The sequence below is a fragment of the Lemur catta genome, chromosome 14 (assembly GCF_020740605.2).
Source record: "Lemur catta isolate mLemCat1 chromosome 14, mLemCat1.pri, whole genome shotgun sequence".
Lineage (NCBI taxonomy): Eukaryota > Metazoa > Chordata > Mammalia > Primates > Lemuridae > Lemur > Lemur catta.
Window position 1 is genome coordinate 55081809 of NC_059141.1, and position 20157 is coordinate 55101965.

Sequence of the window (20157 nt, forward strand, 5' to 3'; positions counted from 1 at the left end):
CGGGATTGAGTTTGTAGGGGACCTCCAGGTCAGGTGGAGGATGAGGCCGGGCCCCAGCCAGAGGAACCAGAGGACAGGGTCGTGAGTCGGTAGCTCTGAACTGTGCCTCTAGGGGCCTGGCGTTCCCCAGTGCAGAACAAGCCGGGCCCCAGAGTGGTGGAGGAAAGCCCCGCTCCATCTCTCTAATTGTGTAACCTCTGGCAAATCACTTAAACTTCTGAGCCTCGGTTTCCCCATCTGTCAGAGGGAAATAATAATACCCACCTTAAGATGCCGGTGGGATGATTAGTAAGAATAATAATAGTTGCTATTTCCTAGCACTTTGCTATGTGTGTGTTGGAGATGGGGGTTGTTACATTATCTCATTTGATCCTCAAAACCTTCCTAACATTAGGTATTTCTATTCTGACTTTACAGAGGAGGAAACCAAGGTTCAGAGAGGGTAGTGACCAGCCCAGAGCCACACAGACTGGAAGAATCAGAGCAAAACTGGACCCACGTCTGCTGGCTGTGAAGCCCAACCAAAGAATGCACTTACGCCCCCAGCACCTGGCCAGGTATAAACAGATCCCTAATAAATGGGAATTTTTTCTCCTTCCCTGAGCTTCAGGTCTGGGGACAGGTGAGCCCTGCTATGGGGGCTGGAGGAACAGGGAGCCAGGTGGTCATTAAGCTGGGTCGAGGCTGCAGCAACAGCCCCCACCCCACCCCCAGCCAAGCACAAGCAGCCCGGGCTGCCCTCCCCTGCCTCCACACCTCCTCCCCAGCCCCGGCAGCCTGGGGTCATCCCCGCAGAGGAAGTTCAGCCAGGTCGGGCCTGCCCCTTTCCCACAGCCCCGGAGTGACCCTCCGCAGCTTTTCCACTCACCTTCGGAACGAGAACCCCCAGATCCCCAGCCCGGCCTGCCGAGTTAAGCAGCCATTGGCATTGCTCCCTCCAAAGGGGACAGCCTAATTCGCATGTGACCCACACCGATAAATCAGGGAGGGGCGGGCGGTGGGGACATTCATAAATCCATATCAAACAGCCCCCAAATTATGACAGATGACATGGCAGTCATAAAATTGCACAAGCAAAACTCACCAAGTCATTAATTTCATGGCCGTAGAAAATAAACAGACACATTTTTTCGCGGCCCTAATAAATTTTTAAAAACTCAAAGAATGGTCCATCTGCTTCGAATAATTTTTAATTTCCTATTCTGTCTCATTCCCATTAGCTATTCCACTGAGATATTTGCTAAATTCTTTCATTTACCTCCTCCCATCTGTATTCAATTACCCTATTCCCAAATAGAGTGAGTTTTTGTTTCTCCTATGCGCGGGACAAAATACCCCCACCTGTACCTTAAAGCAAATGTTATGTGTGTTTTATTATCTGTTAGACCGTATGAGTCATTCTAACTCGATTGCCTGTGCGGAAAGGCTTGGAGAGCAATGTGATTTTGATGTTTTCTGGCTTGGGTGGAAAACACCTGCCCGATTCTCAAAGCTAATCTATTAACGTGGTAAATGCTGTAGCAGATGTTCCTGAGTGAACAAGGGGCCACGCTGGGCTGTGACCGGGCCCAGCGTGTCGGGCGCACTGTGGAAATGCTCCGAGATCAGAGGCCAGCCTGGCCACTGGGGGCTGAGCTGTCACGCAGTCACATTTTCCGGCTGTCCCCCGGGCTCAGGCTGCCTGGAGGCTCCCCGCTGCCTTCTGTGGGCTCTCAGCAGCCGCGTGAGCTGGAAGGACACTTCAAGGTCATCTGGTCCACTCCGCCCCATTTCTTACAGAAAGGAGACGGAAGCCCAGAGGGCAAGCTTGGGCTGCCCAAAGTCACACACCATACTGAAAAGGGAGGACGCCCTTAGGGGTTGCAGGTGGGTGCAAGAAGCTGAGACTCATTTTGTGGAGCTGGGATGGGAAGAAGAGGCGGATGCTGTGGGCACATCCTTCCCCCAATGCCTTCTACCTGGCAATCAAGATCATTTAGAGATTTTCAGTCTAAAATTCTCCAAGGTCATCTTTCCTCATCCTCCAGGAGTTGGGCCAGGCCTGTGAGTGCAGAACCAAGAATAAAGCTGAGGGGCCAATGCCTTGCCCAGGGTTGGGCTGGTTTCAACACCGTGTGCACCCTGGCACCTATGAAGCTCCTTTTGCAAAGTCCCAGGAACACGCGCTTCCAGGCTGAGCTGCAGATGTGGGAGGAATTGGGTCACCCAAAGCCACACATGGCAGGATCCATGTAGTGCACTGTGGGGACCCACCCCCCCTCAGCCCTTGTTATTTTCACACATGCTGGTGGCTGCTTACTATGGGCATGGGCAGTACTGCCCGGGAGCTTTCTCTGGCCTGGGATCATATTCAGTCAACCCTCAGGACAGGACAGAGATGCCAGGGACTTGACACCCACAAGAGCAGCCCTCAAACAATGATGAGTGGGAGCTGGCGAGTAAATGCCCTGGCTCCCTCACCTCTTGGATGGGACAATTCTGAGACCAATGTTATATACCAGTGGTTCTCAACCAGGGATGATTTCTCTCTCCTGGGGACATTTGGCAATGTCCAGAGATATTCTGGTTGGGTGGTTGCTACTGGCATCTAGTGGGTAGAGGCCAGGATGCTGCCAAATATCCTACAATGCACAGGACAGCCCTGACAACCAAGAATCAGCCAGCCTAAAATGTCAGTAGTGCTGAGATTGAGAAACCCTATTCTATACCTGCTGCCGAAGGTTCCCAGTGGGATTGAGCCCCAGATGTCCACAGCAATGCCCTGTTCATTTAGCCATACTGACTTCTTCCCTCCTGCCCTCGGACTCACTTTCCCACTCCCCTACCAGGGTTTCCTAGGACCACATCCCATGTAACTACATTCATTCAAATTCTCATCTCAGGATCTGCTGCTTGGGGCACCCAACCTAAGATCATCCATTACTACAGTCATGGTGAGAACCTTAGAAGGGCCTCAAAAACTTGGGTTCCTGTTGCAGCCATGTAGACACGTTCAGTCCCAGTGATACCCACAGTGACAGGAGCACTTGAGGACCCACACATGGGGGCATACCAGACGGGCCTGGGCAGGAGGCCCTTTGTCCTACTTGGAGGACCAGCTGTCCTGCGGAGCTGTGCTCACCCCACAAGGTGATGTAAGAGAGTATAGATTCAATGCAATCCCTGTCAAATCCCAGCTGACATCTATGTAGAAATTGACAAGCTGATTCTAAAGTTCATAAGGAATTCCAAGGGACCCGGAATAGCCAAGACAATCTTGAAAAAAGAACAAGAACAGGAGGACTCACACTTCTGATTTCAAAACTTGCTACAAAGCAACAGTAATCGAGATAGTATGGTACTGGCACAAGGAGAGACATATATGAATAGATCAATGGACTACAAAAATTAACTCAAAATGGACCAAAGAACTAAATGTAACAGCTAAAACTATAAAACTCTTAGAAGAAAACATAGAGGTAAATCTTCATAACTTTGGCCTTGGCAAAGGATTCTTAGATATCTATGACCCCAAAAGTATGAACAACAAAAGAAAAATTGATAAATTAGACTTAAAATTAAAAACTTTTTGCCTCTAAAGACATCATCAATAAAGTGAAAGGGAGAAAATATTTATAAATCATGTATCTGATAAGAGACTTTTATATTTTGGTTTTTTTTTTATTTTATTTAATCTTTTTTTTTGAGACAGAGTCTCACTCTGTTGCCCAGGCTAGAGTGAGTGCCGTGGTGTCAGCCTTGCTCACAGCAACCTCAAACTCCTCGGCTCAAGCGATCCTCCTGCCTCAGCCTCCCGAGTAGCTGGGACTACAGGCATGCACCACCATGCCCGGCTAATTTTTTCTATATATATTTTTAGCTGTCCAAATCATTTCTTTCTATTTTTAGTAGAGATGGGGTCTCGCTCTTGCTCAGGCTGATCTCGAACTCCTGAGCTCAAACGATCTGCCCGCCTCGGCCTCCCATAGTGCTGGGATACAGGCGTGAGCCACCGCGCCCGGCCTATATTTTGAAGCTATGAATCTATTATTAGGTATCCATGAATTTAGAACTATAATTTTCTCCTGGTGAATTTAAATGTTACTGTGTTGACTCTCTGTATCTCTAATGATGCCTTTTTGCCTTAAAGTCTACTTTGTCTGATATCGATATAACTGTGCTGGTTTTCTTTTGGTTAGTACTTTTCAGGTATTTTTTTCACTGTTTTACCTATAATTTTTTATCTGTCCTCATGTTTTAAATGTGTCTCGTATAAGCAGCATTTTGCTATTCTTTTTTCTTTAATCCAGTCTGACAGTCATTTCACTGGAGAATTCAAGCTATATTTATAACTCTAGAGATCACAAGTACATTTGGCTTCATTTCTATGATCTTATTTTATGGTGTTTTGGGAGTTGTTTTTGGTTTTGTTTGGGGTTTTTTTCCTGCTTTCTAAGGATTTTTTTTCTTCTTCTTTGTTGCATTCTTCTGAATTGATTGAGGTTTTACACTTATTCCATTTTTCCCCCTCTATTAGCTTGGAAGATAGGTGTTCTGTTTCTTGTTTTTTGTTGGTGACTCTTGGCATTTTGAAATGATTACCTAACTTAACGTAGTCTCATATTAATCAATATCTTCCTCTTCTGTACCAGGCAAGACACTTTGAAAGCTGTAATTCCATCCACTCACTTAAAGCCTAGCCTTTTAGCTTCATCTCTGTTTAACCCCATGGAACAGACATTGTTTTGGGCAGTAAGAGTGTTTATTTAGCTTTACCCATATTATTATTACTTTCTCAATTCATCATGTCTTCTTATACCTCAGTCTTTCTTCCTGGGATCATTTTTCTTTTCTTCGAGTTCATTCCTCAGAAATTCCTTCAGGGAAGGGGAATCTGTTGTTTATAAATCCTCTTTATTTTAGCATAAATGAAAAGGCCTTTTTTCTACCTGTAATCTTATTTTTTGCATTTGTTATTGAGATATAATTTATATGCCATAAAATTCACCCTTTGAAAGTGTACAATTCAGTGGTCTTAGTATATTTATAAGGTTTTTCAAACACCACCACTAATTCCAAAAAATTTCATCACTCAAAAAAGAAACCTCATGCCCATTAGTAATCACTCCCCATTCCCCTTCAACACCCCCAGCCCCTGGCAGCCACTAATCTACTTTCTGTCCTTATGGCTTTGCCTATTCTGGACATTTCATATAAATAAAATCATATAATATGTGGCCTTTGTGTCTGGTTTCTTTCACTTAGCATGGTTTCAAAGTTCAAAGGAACTTTATTCCTTTTCATGGCAAGTAATACTCTATTATGTGGATATATTACAGTTTATTTATTCATCTATCAGTTGATGGACATTTGGATTGTTTCCATTTTGGGCTATTATGAATAAAGCTGCTATGAACATTTATATATAAGTTTTTATATGAACACATGTTTTTAATTCTCTTGAGTATATACCTAGGATCCACACTTATTTCTCAAAGATAGTTTCACTAGAGGACATAGTCTTTAGTTGTATGACTTTTGAAAAGCCCTTTGAAGTTAATATACTTCTGTCTTTCATTGCTACTATTGTTCTATTATTACTAATCAGCTATTAGTCTAATTTCTTCTAATTATAGAAGTTGTGAACAACAACAACAAAAAAATTTTCGGGCTGGGCGCGGTGGCTCATGCCTGTAATCCCAGCACTCTGGGAGGCCGAGGCGGGTGGATTGCTCGAGGTTAGGTGTTCGAGACCAGCCTGAGCAAGAGTGAGACCCTGTCTCTACTAAAAATAGAAAGAAATGATTTGGACAGCTAAAAATATATATAGAAAAAATTAGCCAGGCATGGTGGCTCATGCCTGTAGTCCCAGCTACTTGGGAGGCTGAGGCAGAAGGATTGCTTGAGTCCAGGAGTTTGAGGTTGTTGTGAGCTAGGCTGACGCCACGGCACTCTAACCCAAACAACAAAGCGAGACTCTATCTCAAAAAAAGAAAACAAAAAAAAAAGTTCTGTTTCTTTTAAGCTCTTCTTGTCTTTGGTATTCTTTAATTTGACTATGATGTATCTATGTATGGACTTCCTTTTAGTTATCCTGTCTGAGATCATTGGGATTCCTGAATCCAAGGATTTGTGTTTTTTAATAATTGTGGAAAATTCTCAGCTGCTATCTCTTTGAATATTGCCTCTCACCCATTATTCTTAGCATTGCTTTTCAAAAATCTGAACAGATGTATTAGATCTTTTCATTCCATCCTTCATGTCTCTTAACCTCTTTCATATTTTCCATTTTTCTTTGCTATATTATGGGTAATTTTTTCAGATCTATCTTCCAGTTTACAAATTCCATCTCCAGCTATACCTATTCTATTTAACTATTTCATTGAGTTTTTCATTTAATATGGTTAAATTTCTAAAAGCTCTGTTTGGTTCTTTTTCAAATCTTCCTGGTAATTTTTATAATCTCTTGCTTCTTTCTTATGCCGCAGAAGCTCAAGATGTGGAAGCTGTAGGCTGCCCAGTGAGGTAGATGGCCTCAGGATGTGTACAGTTTCAGCAAGCACTTACTTCCTTGGACTGAGGTTTCCAATTTGCTTCTGGCCTCTAGTAATTCCCTTACTTTCTTACAAAGTTGTTCCATTAACTGAAGGAGGCTTCAAAAATATTTTTTCTAGCATTGTTAGATGTTTTATAGCTGATAGATTTGCAAATCTGTGATAGTTTCATAAATCTTTAGTCATCATATAAATTTAAAATCTTTGTTCCTTTTCTAATGTTCATACATTCAGCAAATAACTATTAAGCACCTATTATGCGTCAAGAACTGCTGAGGATCCAGGAGAGAACAAGACAGATCCTGCCCCTGCCCTCAGGGTTGTTTACAGTCTATGGGAAGACAGACACTTAACCAGGAAACTGAACTTCACAGTCAGTGTTCTGATGGAGTAAGCATTAGGAAATGAGGCTATGTTGAGATATATAGAAGCCAGAAACAAATATTTGAATAAATATTCAAATGTATTCTCTTTAAATAAACAGTCAACATTTATTTAAGGGGAAGGAATATTCCACAAAGGAAAACCCAAGTTCTTTTCCTGCTTTAGAAGGAAGCTGTCTGTTGTTATTTCAAGTACATGTTGTTATGGAACACAATTCTTTTGGGGAGAAAATCTAGACCCCACCCCAACCCCAAGCTACTTAGAAAATCAATTTTTCCAACCACATACAGTCGCCTCTTGGAGGGATGTTCTGGTAAATTTTTTACATCTCATTATATTTACACTGGTGTTTTTGTTGCTGTGTTTTTGATTCCCTGGCCATCCCTAATGCTAGTGTTCTGGGTAACTATTGCTGCATAATAAATCACTCCAAAACTGTGGCTTCTAATGATAACTGTTATGGGTTGAATCGTGTCCCCAAAAAAGATATGTTGAAGTCCTAACCCCCAGTACTTCAGAATGTGAACTTACGTGGAAATAGGGTTCATATAGATATAATTAGTTTAAATGAGGTATACTGGCCTAGGGTGGACCCCTAATTATTAATATAAGGACTAGTATCTTTATAAGAGGAGGGAAATTTGGACACAGAGACACAGGGAGAAAATGTGAAAATGGAGGCAAAGGTTGGAGCGATGCATCTACAAGCCAAGAAGAGCCAAGCATTGCCTACAGCCATGAGAAACTATGAGAGGGGTCTGGAACAGATTCTCCCTCAGAGCCCGCAGAAGGAGCCAACCCTGCCAGCACCTTGATTTCAGCCTCTGGAACTGTGAAAGGATAAATTTCTGTTGTTTTACCCAGTTTGTGGTCATTTGTTGTATACCTAGGAAGCCCTTGGAAACTAATGAGCTATCTATCATTCATTCTACTCACCAATCTTCAGGTGACCTGGACTCAGACAGGCAGTTCTCACTGAGTCTGTCAAGCATCGTGGCCATTTAGTGACTGGGGCTGGAGTCATCTTCCTCATTCACCTCTCTGACACCTGGGCTGGAAAGACTCAAACATCTGGGGCTGGATGTGTTGGGGGCTCCTGGGCATCCCCGACTTTATGTGGTCTCTGCACATGGCAGCCTCGGGGGAGATGGACTTCTTACAGGGCAACTGATGGCTCTCAGATCAAGTGCCCAAGAGAATCTGAGAGAAGCTACGTGGCCTTGGAAGTCACAGTGTCACTTTCACTACATTCTGTCCACAAAGGCTATCACAGAGGCCCACCCAGGTTCAAGGCAGGGGACACAGACTGCACCTCCTAATGAGAAAGTGTGTAAGACTTTCCCCACGTGCTTTAAAACCACCACAACAGCTTGGTCAGGGGACAACTGGTCTGGTGGATTGGGCAAGGCTTCCTGGAGACAGCAGTGTCTGCCTGCCTGACGTCCTAAGCGTGGGGCATTAGCCAGCGAGCAGGGGGAGTCCCAGGGAGAGGAGCCACTCTCTTCTGCCCTCAGCCCGGAGCCTCCCAGCTGGTGCTGGAAAACTGCTCCCTTCCAGCCCCAGGCTCAGAAATTCAGCTCAGGGCACCACCAGGCCCTGCCCAGACACTGCCTGAGGCCAAGGTCACCCCTGGACTCCTCTCTGCCACTGCCCAAAGGTGGAGGAAGGGAAGCTCAGGTGCTCGGGCCCTTCTTTGTCCTTAGTCTAAGGCCACTCCTCCCCTCCCTTCCCCACTACTCTGGGGCAGGCCGGAGGCCCCTCCAAGGGCTTCCCACACATACAACGACCCCCCAAGGTGTGGGGGCTCAGTCCCAGGGTCTGGAGCAGTTACCCTCCCCTTACCAGACCCCGCCGTGGCTCTCCAATCCTTTGCCTTCCGAGGATCTGTTTAAATCTTCTCCCTACCTGCCGCACCCCACTCCGTTGATAAGAAGATGGCAAATGCATTTCTGGTGTCAGTAATAGTCCAACGACGTCATTTTTCTGTCAAGGGAATATAGTTATCCGATCACCAGGAGGTGCCTGACCTGGAACTCTGAGGGGCACATGCGTGTACACGCACACAAATACATGCATGCAGGTGTGCGTGTGCGCACACGCACACACACCCCTCCTGTTTCTCCAGGAGGCCTCAGATCCCAGGGGGTGCTGAACAAAGATTGGCCCAAGGTCAAGTCAAGCTCCCCTCAGTCCTGCCTTCTCCTTCAGGGCAGCAACCAAGACCATCAGACCCGGAACGTGAGGGGTCAGGGCGGGATGCCCGTTCACAGTTCAGCATGAGCCAGTTCCCCCCACAAAGAAGGGGTTCCAGTCCCCTCCACACTGCGCAGACACTCAACCTGGGGCAGGGGCTTCGCCTGCTAGTTGGTTCCTGAGCTGAGATCAACGTCGTGTCTGTCACACTAAAACATCAGATCCTCCCTTCTCTCTTCCTCTCACCCCTCCTACTCTACCTCTGCCTTTCCCTTCTCCCCTCCCTCCCTCCCTCCCTCCATCTGTGTGTTTTTGTGTCTCTGAGCTCTTTCCCTCTTTCGCTGTAACCCCCCCACTACAAAGATCGAGGGCTGTTTAGAGGCCAGAATTATCCCTGAGATAATCGGCCTTTTCCTCACAGGACAAGTCTGTCAAGGAAGGAACAGCTCCTCCCCACCACACAAGGGACCTTTCTGGGGTCTCTAATCCAAGACCTAGGGTGGGACAGAGAGGAGGAGAGAGGAGGCCAAAGACCAGCATGGCAAGGGGGTAGGCTTTGCCCAGTGGTCAGGCCATGATGGGATGGATGCAGCAAAGTAGACGGGAATTAAATTCCTCCTAGCCTGAAAGTTCCAGCTCATAGGGCACAGCCACTTGCCAGCCATGAGACCTTAGCCGTGTCACTTAATCTCTCTGAGACAAGAATAATCCCTATCTCAAATGACTGCTATTATGATTCAATGATACAGGGATGGTTGATTCAATTTGGAATGATTTGGGCTGCAAATAACAGAAAAGTCAACCAAGACTTGCTTGAGCAATAAAGATATTTAATGATTTCACATAGTGAGATTCTGGAGGTCAGAGTTTTCAGATTTGGTACAATGATTCAGAAATGCCAGTGAAAACCCACTTTCCAGATTTCTCTTACACCATCATTGTTCATTGTTACAGCTCATGCTCTTTCCTCATGCCTGAAAGGTAGCTGCTGCAGCTCCAGACATCATGTGACACATTCAAAAAAAGAAGAAGAAGGGAGGCCAGTCACGGTGGCTCATGCCTATAATCCTAGCACTCTGGGAGACTGAGGCAGGAGGATTGCTTGAGGTCAGGAGTTGGAGACCAGCCTGAGCAAGAGTGAGACCCCGTCTCTCCTAAAAATAAAAAAATTAGCCAGGCATGGTGGTGCTTGCCTGTAGTCCCAGCTACTTGGGAGGCTGAGGCAGGAGGATCACTTGAGCCAGGAGTTTGAGGTTGCAGTGAGCTATGATGATGCCACTGAACTGTTGCCCAGGGACCAAGAGTGAGACCTTGTCTCAAAAAATAAATAAAAATTTTTAAAAATAAAAAGCAAGAAAATAAGAAGGGAAATTAATAATTATAATAAATGCCTCTACAGGTGATGGGTTCAGATGCAGGTGACCCAGGGATCCCACACTGAGAGATTCTGCCCCACCGTGTAATCACCTGGTGCAGGACTCATTTTCATCTCAGATACTTTCGCATTCTGGAAAAGCCTTCAGAGAAAAAATGCCCCAGGCTGAGTGTGATAGCTCACAACTGTAATCCCAGCACATTGGGAGGCCGAGGTAGGAGGATTGCTTGAGGCCAGGAGTTCAAGACCAGCCTGAAAAACATAGCAAGACAAAAAATTTAAAAATTAGCCGGTCATAATGTTGTGTTCCTGTAGTCCCAGCTACTCTGGAGACTGAGGTGGGAGGATCGCTTAAGCCCAGGGGTTTGAGGTTGCTGTGAGCTATGATTGCCACTGCGCTACAGCCTGGGTGACAGAGTGAGACCTTGTCTCAAAAAAAAAAAAATGATGTCCCAATGGTAGGATTCCTCATGTGTGTTGGGCTTGGCAGGGGTAGGAGAAGGCTTCCTGGTACCTCAGAGCTGGGAGGGACCCTGAGAGATTCCCCGCTCCCACCAACCACAGAGCTGGGGAAACTGAGGCCCAGGGTGGAGAAGTGATTTCCTCATAGTCACATATCAGTGCAAGAGCCAGGGGCGAAGATGGCTGGTTTGGAGCCCCTTTTGGTGCTCTGGGGGAGTCCCAGAAGGGAGGTTTCAGACCAGGAAATACGGTGTGTCAGGCCAGCTCCCCAGGAGCAGGCCTGAGGTGGGGATCCTGACCAGGGGAGAAGGGGGGCGAGCGGGGCAGGGTAAGGCAGGGTACAAACATGCCAGAACCCGGCCTCAGCGGGAGTCTGGCCACAGCCTGATCCCACGGGTTCCGGAACGTGAATAGCATCACAGAGTTAGTCCCACCTTCAGGCTTAGGGTCGCCACATGTCAGTCATCGGCCACAGTCTGCCCAGGTTGTGGCGGGTGGCACGTGGCCTCCTGCGTGGAGGTGATTCTCATTTGGCCGAGGACACATCTCCAGTGAGGGGCAGCTGTGATTCACTAGCAGCAAACCTCCAGCAGCCGGGGGACAGGTAACACACAGGTTAGAAGGAAAATAAGCAGATCTCCTCCGAGAGCCCCCAGAGCCAGCCCCGGCGTTTCCCGCACACAACAGTGTCCAGCAGCACAGGCTGGTCCCTCCTGCCACCTCAGTTTCCCTGTTGGTGAAACGGGCATGCAGGACCGGGGTGGCCAGGCTCCTTCCCAGCCTTCCTGAGCTCCTGTGACTCTGCTGCCAGCTCAACCCGAAGTTCCAACCAAGCCGCCCCTGCCCCGGGCTCCCCACGTCCCCGGGCAGTTGCAGAACCAGTGAGACCAAAGTGGGGTCCCCACTTGAGCAGGCCTGAACCCCACGGGGCGGGCAGAGGCCGCAGCTTCTTGGCGAGTGCACGTCCCCCGCCCGCCCAGCCGGCCTGAGGAGTCAGTATTTCTTGCAATGTAAGTACGAGACCGCACTGGGCTGTCAGTAAATTCATTATCCCATTACGCAGGCCTGAATTATTCAGCGCTCTTGAGGCCGCCTCAGAAATGTGCCCAAGCAGCCGATGGTGGCATTAGTGGGATGGATGGAGTCGGGCCCGGGGCACGGTTGGTGCCAGCATGACGGATCCCGGCTCAGAGCGGCTGCCAAGGCTGGAAGGCACCAGGGGGTCTGGCTGCCAGGGCCTGGCCCCGGGTGTTCCTGGGGCAGGGACGGGCTATGCCCAGAGGCCCAGCCCTCCTCACCCCGCAGGAAACCAGCAGAGCCCGCCCGCCTTTGGGGCCCTGCCTGCCCCAAAGGGCCCAGGGACAGAAGGTCTGGACTCCACTTCTTTTTCGCTGTGTGACCTCCAGCAGGTCGTGCACCTCTCTGAGCTTTAGTTTCTTCATCTGTAAAATGCAGCAATGATGCTAAATGTTCCCAGTGTCCATTGTCCCTTTTAACTTTAATGGTAGAACTGATTTTTCATTGAGCACATAATCACTGGAATAAAGACCATGTCTTGGCTGCAGTGTGGCCATGTGACTAAGTGCTGGTCAGAGGATGTGAAACTTTCAGAAAGGGTCCTTAAAGGAAGGGGGTGAGTTCTGTTTTGTCCTAGCTTTTTCCTGGAAATCGGAGTGAAGTGTAAGGCTGGAGCTCCACCAGCCATCTTATCCAATGAGGAGAAGCCACGTGATGGGGGTGGCACTTCCTCCAGGACAGTTCAGTGGCTAAGAACTGCGAGCCCTGAAACCAGAGGACCTGGCTTCAAATCTCTACTCTCCCATTTATAAGCTATGCAATTTGGGACAAGTTGCTTAACTTCTCTACACTTCAGCTTCCTCTCCTGTAAGATGAGGATAAAATTGGTACCCTGCCCTTCCAGGGCTCCTGTGAGCATTAAGTGAGTCAATATGAAGTCATAGAAGAGGCCAGCACACAGTGTTACAGAAGTCTTAGCTGTTCTTGTCCCATTTTTACACATCTGGGGGGATTCCCTATGCAGTTCAAGGACCTGAGCTCCCAAATGTCTCCCAAAGCTTCTCTTCAAGGGGACTGTGAACTTGAGGCAGCAATGCCAGGGGCATTCTGAGGTTCAGCCGAGGCAGGAACAGCTTTGCCCAGAGGGACAGGACCCCAGCCTGAGCCGGTGGGGGTGGAAGGCAGAGAGAGACTGGGTTCCCAGGTTGGAGTTCAAAAGAGGGACTGCTCTCTGGGCTCCAAGTGAGGTTCCTACTCAGGAAAAGAGAAAGAAAAATAAAGGCTTCTGATTCACTGTAGACCCCAGGCAGGTATCTCCCTTCTCTGGGCCTCAGGGAGTGGATTAAATCAGAGGTTACAGCTCATAGGCCAGCAGCATAGAGACCAGTATGGGAAGTGAGTGAAGTTGTTTGGGAGTGAGGCAGCAGGGAGTGGTGGGGACTGGGGCAAGGGCACTTGCCCCATCTGACGTGGGGAGGGGCACCAGGCAGCCCCAGCCACGCTGCTGTGCAGCAAAGGGGGCCCAATGTAGGCAATTCTACTTTTTCAAAAGGAATGGAAGTCAAATCTGAATTCTTTGTGAAATCTTCTGATTGTTTAGTGTTGGCTACATTAAAACAAACAAAACACTGAGCAAGGCAAACCAAATATGTCCCCAGGCCAGCTCAGGGGCTGCCAGATGCAAACAAGAGCTGAGAGGTCTCCGTGCAACAGAGTCTGAGCCCTGCAATCCATGGCTGTGTTGCCCGGCATCTCTAGGGGGGTGAGCATATGCCGAGTGTGGGGGTAGCGTAGAGAAAAGGAGCTGCGAGTTTGTCCTTCCCAGGGAGGGAGGTGCTCCGGGCTGGACTTAGGAGAGGCGAGCCAAGCCCCCAGCTCCCTTCCAGCCTGGGCTCAGGACGGCAGTGGGGATGGTGGGGGCCGGGGGTCTATGGGGCAACCACATTCGTGTCCACCCAGAGCCGACAGAAGGCAAGATGGGGAAATCTGAGCCTTCAGGAACTGGGCAAGACTGGATTTGCAGAGGCTGGGAACGGTGCCCTGCCAAGGCCCTGGGTCCAGCCAGGCCTGGAGGCAACTCCTGCATGAGGCAGTGTCCCTGGGCCACCTGCCCTGCTGGGGTCCTGCCCAGTGCAGGGGGAGGCCCTGCAACCAAGGCTTTGGGGACACCCTCGGATACGTGGGACCTGTTAGATTGGATTGCTGATCCTGGCTCATCACGCCCCCACTTGTAACAGAATTACACATCTTGGCGAGTGACCTTGCAGGGCCACCCCATGGAGCGGGTGGACCACACACACTTACCCCAATACTCAGGGCCCAGCCAGGTGAGTTGCTTTGGCCAATGGAACTTCAGCAGACTTGACAGAGGCAGGGGCTCTAAATGCACCTGTGTGGTTGGCGTCTTGCCCCTGTGCTGTCCACTGGGAGAGAGCATCCCCAGGTGGCCGCTGGTCTCAGAATGACCTGGACCCACAGTTTGAAGCAGAACCACCCAGCAGACCTGCTGATCCAGGAGCGAGACAGTAAAGAGTTATTTTGGAAGCCACTGAGATCTGGGGCTGTTCCACGGCATTGTTGTGGCAGAAACCTGACCCACATGCCCGGGAGGACGTGGGCTGCCCCAGCCCCGGCCCCAGCTCACTGCACAGAAGCACCCACCCCATCTGGCCGCCCACTGTCCCCTGTGCCCCTGGCCCTGAGGCAAATAGAGAGACTCCCCTGGAGTGGAAAGATGCAGCCTTGGTCGTGTAAGACTTGCCGATCCCCACATCCTGGCTGCGGGACCTCGGGTGAGTCACTGCTCGTGTCTGAGCCTCACTGGTAGAACGTGGGTGACCAATCCTAGCTGTCAGGGAGACTGGGAGGGTTTGATGAGGTGCCACAGGTCTGCAGCAGGGTGAGGTGGGCTGCCCAGTGTGGGCACTCGAACTCCTTGGATGGGGGGGGCCTGGGCTTGCCCCAGTCTAACTGCACAGGGGATGGGAGCCCCCTCTGAGAAAATTCATACTCCTAAGGAAAATGAGGCCTCACCATTGGTGGGCATGACTCCAAGTTCAGTGTGAAGCCTGAAGAAAAAGTAAACAGGGTAATCTAGCCCCAACTCTAAACCACAGGCCACAGTGCTTGGGGGCCTGAATCAGTCTGGACTGCTTTGAGCTTCAACTAAAAGAATATACAGTTTACTAGTTGCTTAAATGCAAAGCGCTCCATTTTCTCACAGAACAAGGAGCGTGGAGATAGGCAGGTGCTGGTGTTGGTTCAACAGCTCAATAATGTCTTCAGGGACCAACACTCCATCTTTCCTCTCACCATTCTTGCTGTTTGGTTTTTTATTTTTAATCTTGTTGCTTCATGGCCACAAGATGGCTGCTGTGGTTCCAAGCGTTTTAGCTTTACACAACCCTATTCCAGATAAGAAGAGGCTAAGCAGGAAAATATCCTGAGAAGCACCTCTGTGACCAGAAATGAGCCACATGGCCACCCTTAGCAACAAGCGAAGGTGAGAAAGCAGATAGTTTGGAAGAAGAACTGGAATGGTTATGACTGCTTGAGACTGATCACAATTCATCCCCCAGAGTTTGTCATATTGCTGTTTGAAGAATATCAGGCTCCTATTGGCAAGGCAGGAGGAAGAATGTCCAAGGTAAACAGAAACAGTGTCGGCTAGAGATCTAGGAATCAGAAAGGCATATAGAGGAGAGCGCACCAGGCTGGGCTCTTAATTATAAACCACAGAAGCCACTCTGTCACAAACAGCAGATTCTACTTTGTTGCAAATAGCAGACTCTGGGAGGGCCAGGGAAGGAGGCTGGGATGCTGCACAACCAGGAACCACACAGGTAGGAGCCCCACCCGACCACAGGGCAGGACTGCTCTAGTTCAAACACAGCCACCACCGCAGCCCACCTCTCGGTAGGGGCTCCGACCACAGCCACCCCAACCGAAACAGGCAGCTCCACCGCCGTCACACTTGCTGGCCAGAAGATCATTCTCCTCCGTTCTCCTGCTAACTCACATCGCCCACGTGTCTTTGCTTTCAAGTCCCGTGCGTCTGGTTGGTGGAAGCTGGGTCAAGTGCCTGCAAGGGAGCCTGGCAAGTGTGCTTGGCTTTTCTGGGAGGGAAAGAGGGACTCGCAATGTAGGCCGCTGTCTCAACGTGGAGAAACAAGAACTGCCAGGAGACTTTCTTTGCCAGTTCTCGAAAGAGCCCTCTGAAGTCCTGACCACTTGAAGGCTCCTGCGGATCAGCCAAGGTGTCCAACAGAAGCAGCGATACCCGGGAGTGCCATGACACTGCAGCCATGGCCACTCCCAGTTAAGAAAGAGGAAGAGGCTGGGCGCGGTGGCTCACGCCTATAATCCTAGCACTTGGGAAGCCGAGGCGGGTGGATCGTTTGCGCTCAGGAGTTTGAGACCAGCCTGAGCAAGAGCGAGACCCCGTCTCTACTAAAAATAGAAAGAAATTATCTGGACAACTAAAAATATATAGAAAAAATCAGCCATGCATGGTGGCAGATGCCTGTAGTCCCAGCTACTCGGGAGGCTGAGGCAGACGGATCGCTTGAGCCCAGGAGTTTGAGGTTGCTGTGAGCTAGGAGGACGTCACGGCACTCTAGCCCGGGCAACAGAGCGAGACTCTGTCTCCAAAAAAAAAAGACAGAGGAAGAAATAGGAGAGACAATGAAACACACATGTATGTCTTCTGCTGGAGACCCCCAGAAACACATGCGTGCCAGGGCCTGCACTGAGCTAGAGAAATGTTCTTGCACGTAGATGCTGGTACATGGTGGGTGCCTCCCAAAATGAATAAATTTCCGAAGGATGCAGGAGCTCTGGACGTGGGCCCAGTGGTGAGATGACAAGCTTTTATGTGAAGCAAAGACAGAGACAAGTTCACGTCTTGGCTCTGCCACTTATACGTTCCCTGACATCTGGGATCTTGGTTTGCACATCTGGAAGATGCAAACAATGCCAGTTCCTTCAGGGGACTGCTGTGAGGAACATTCCCAGCCCCCAGTCCCTTAGTGCAACAGCGAGGAGTCCCTGACACCGGGCTTCTCTTTCGAGGATGGGGGAGGGGCAGCAAGCAGGGGTGTCCTCATCCTCACAACCACCCCAAGAAGGCGGGGCTGTGGCAGGCAGAGTTTTGGCCCCATGTTCTCTACCACCGATGTTACTCCGTGCTTGTTATCTTACAGGGTAAAGGAAACTTTGCAGACGTCACCAAGGTTATTAACCAGCTCACCTTACAATAGGGAGATGATCCTGGATTATCTGGGTGGGCCCCATGGAACCACATGTGCCCTTAAGAGTAAAAGAAAAACAGAGCAACTTGATGCACCAGAAAGATTCGAGGTGCCTTTGCTGGCCTTGAACTTTGGAGGGGTTTCATGAGAAGACTCTGAATTCTGCCAACAACTAGTGAGCTTGAAAGAGGACCCAGAGCCCAGGGGAGAACCTGACTTGAGGCTAGTGAGGCCCTGAGTGGAGAGTCCAGCCACGCCTTGCCGGACTTCTGACCTACACGTCTGTGAGACAAGAAGTGGGTGTTGTTTTAAGCCACTTATTGCGGCTCCCTAGAAGGGCCCCTGAGGCTCTTCTAGTTTGTGGCTATTCATTATGCAGCAATAGAAGCTAAGAAGTATCATCCCCTTTTCTAGTTTTTAGAGTTTCTCAGAAACTCTGAGCTCACTACGCGGTGAGCAGTGGGACCGATGTTTGAACCCCAGTCCCTTGGATGCTGGAGCCCAAGCTGTCACTCTCCCATCCAGCCTCTCCAGATGAGGAAATTGAGGCACTAGAGGCATTGCCAGTGTCAGCCTCCCAGCATCTCAGCACAGAGGAGGTGGCCCCAGGCTGGGGGCCCCCATCCTCCCAGCTCGCCGGAGGAGCTGCAGAAGCCCGAGTCGCCACCCACCGTCCTCCCTGGGAAGCCGCACACCTTACCCCAATGTGGGGGGTGGTCCGCTGGCCACTGAGGCAGCTCTAGTCCTGAGGGACTCCACTTTATGCCCTAATTTCTCTGATCCAGGCTCAGATTCAGAGGACACTTGTGTCCCATGAGCCAGAGCAGACACAGAGTTCAAAGATGTGGTCGGTTTGGCTGACACAGTGTTTAAAAAAATCTTACCCTAAATGTTTAAGATTGTGAGGTCTCACGCTAAAAGCCAGACTGCTAACTTCTCTTGGAGAGTCAGAAGCTCTGGCCACACAGAGCCCATCTTCCCACGTGGCAGCCGAGGCTGGAGCCGAGGCGGAGGCCACAGTCTGTGGAGTGAGCTCTGGAGTGCCACAGTCCCCACCGCCCCCTACTGCCTCCCCTCACTTACCTCGCCTGCTTGGCCCCTAAAGACATCTGGGTTCCAATCCCTTACCCCAAATTCATTCCATGACCTTACCCTTCTGCCCCTGCCCTGCCCAGTCCTGGGGGCCCTGGGGGCCGGGGCCATCTGTATCAGTTCACTAGGCCTGAACTGGCCCCCTCACTTCCTGGCATGGGTCTAAGGGCAGGTACCAATACCCACTTTCCCTGCCCTGGTGAGCCTGCAGGTTGCTTGGTGCCTAATGGGCAGCAGCATTTGGCCAAAAGGGCAACTGAGAAAGGTGGAAATGATCCCCGACCCCACCCTTCCCATGCCTAGCCCCTTCACTCCCCAGGGGCCCCTGCCCACATCCACATGGCCCTCTGGAGAGGCCTAGCTCCCCCCCATCCACTGCCGAAGAGAAGAATCAAAACCCACTTTGTCTTCGGCCTCTGGGCTTCTAGGAAAAGGCCTTGTAACAGATTCCGAGGCGACACTTTGCTCCCTTCATCGTACGCTGAAATGCTGGTGCGGCAATGGAAGAGACAAGAAATGAGTTGCAAAAGGGGGAGGGAGGTGGAAAAATTAAATTTTGCATGATCAGCAAGGTTTCAAACAATTGCTCGCCAACTGAAGTGGGTGCCACGTCTATAAGTCATTCTGTTTTATAGACCATTAGGATCTCCAGAGAGAACCTGCATGGAGACCACTGCTTTTTGTTGAAATTAAAATGTCAGAGAAAAAGAAATAGAACAAAACAGGGAATCTGCAATTAATTACCAGGCCATAAAAATTCAATAATCAGGAGGCAGAGCGGCCGCGGGCCCAGAGGTATCAGAGCCAGCGTAACAAGAATGGAATACATTAATCTTTTCAAATTAGTTTTTTAATCTGACGGGGATATATGGTGACATGCCTCCCCTCCCTGCCTGCTCCCCCACCTCCACAGCTCCAGCCTAAAGCCAGGCTGGGGGAGGGCGGCTCTGGTGGGAGCTGGGGGCCTGCTGCAACCCACACCCCCAGATCGGAGAGAGGGCAGTCTGCAGCCCCAGCTGAGCCCAGGGCCCCCATGCCAGCTCGCCTGGCAGAGACACCCCAGCAGAAGTGCCAGGAAGGCCTGTTCCCACTGGGTCCCAGGGTGCAAGAGGAGCTGTAGGTGCGTCTCCTCTTTTGGCTGGTGCGGTCAGAGGGTTTCAGAAAGCAAGAGCAGGGTCTGGGAGTAAGCTTGGAGACGTGGGGAGTCTCTTGGAGCTTTCCTTCCGCCTTTGGAAAATGGGAAGAAAATCACAGCCTCACGGCGACTGGATGCATTGTGCCGGGTACCCAGCAGGAGGGCAACAAAGGGCCCCCTGCTGTTACTATTTTTACTGCTAGCGCTGGGCACCACCTGGACACTGTTCAAAGAGCATTTAGTTAGTGCCTGCTGTGTGCACACAGCAGTCTCAGTCCTTACCCTGGGGAATGGAACTCACAGCCAGGTCCCAGAAACACTTACATGGCCAAGCAGGATGCACAGGGTCAGAGAGTAAAGGGCAAGGAGCTTGCCCTCGCAGCAGGACCGCTGGCCTGGGCACAGGAGGAGCAGGGAGGGGCGTCCCGCGACAGCCGAGAGCCCACCCGGCGCCCAGGCCCGGCGGGGACAGCAGGCTCCGCCCCCGCACTGCCCCCCTCTGATTGGAGGCGGTGCCCCCGGCTCCCAGCCTCGCCCCAGACCGCCCTCCTCGAGGCCAGGGCTCCCGCAGCTCCCACCAGCCCCAAGTCCAAGTTTCCGGCCTTCAGCCTCAGCCGGGCCGCTGCCTCGCTGGCCCCAACGAGCCTGCGCCTTGCGGAGCCCCTACTGGGACGCCCTCGGGTGGAGCTCGGTGCCTGGCCGGTGCTGTTACTAGAT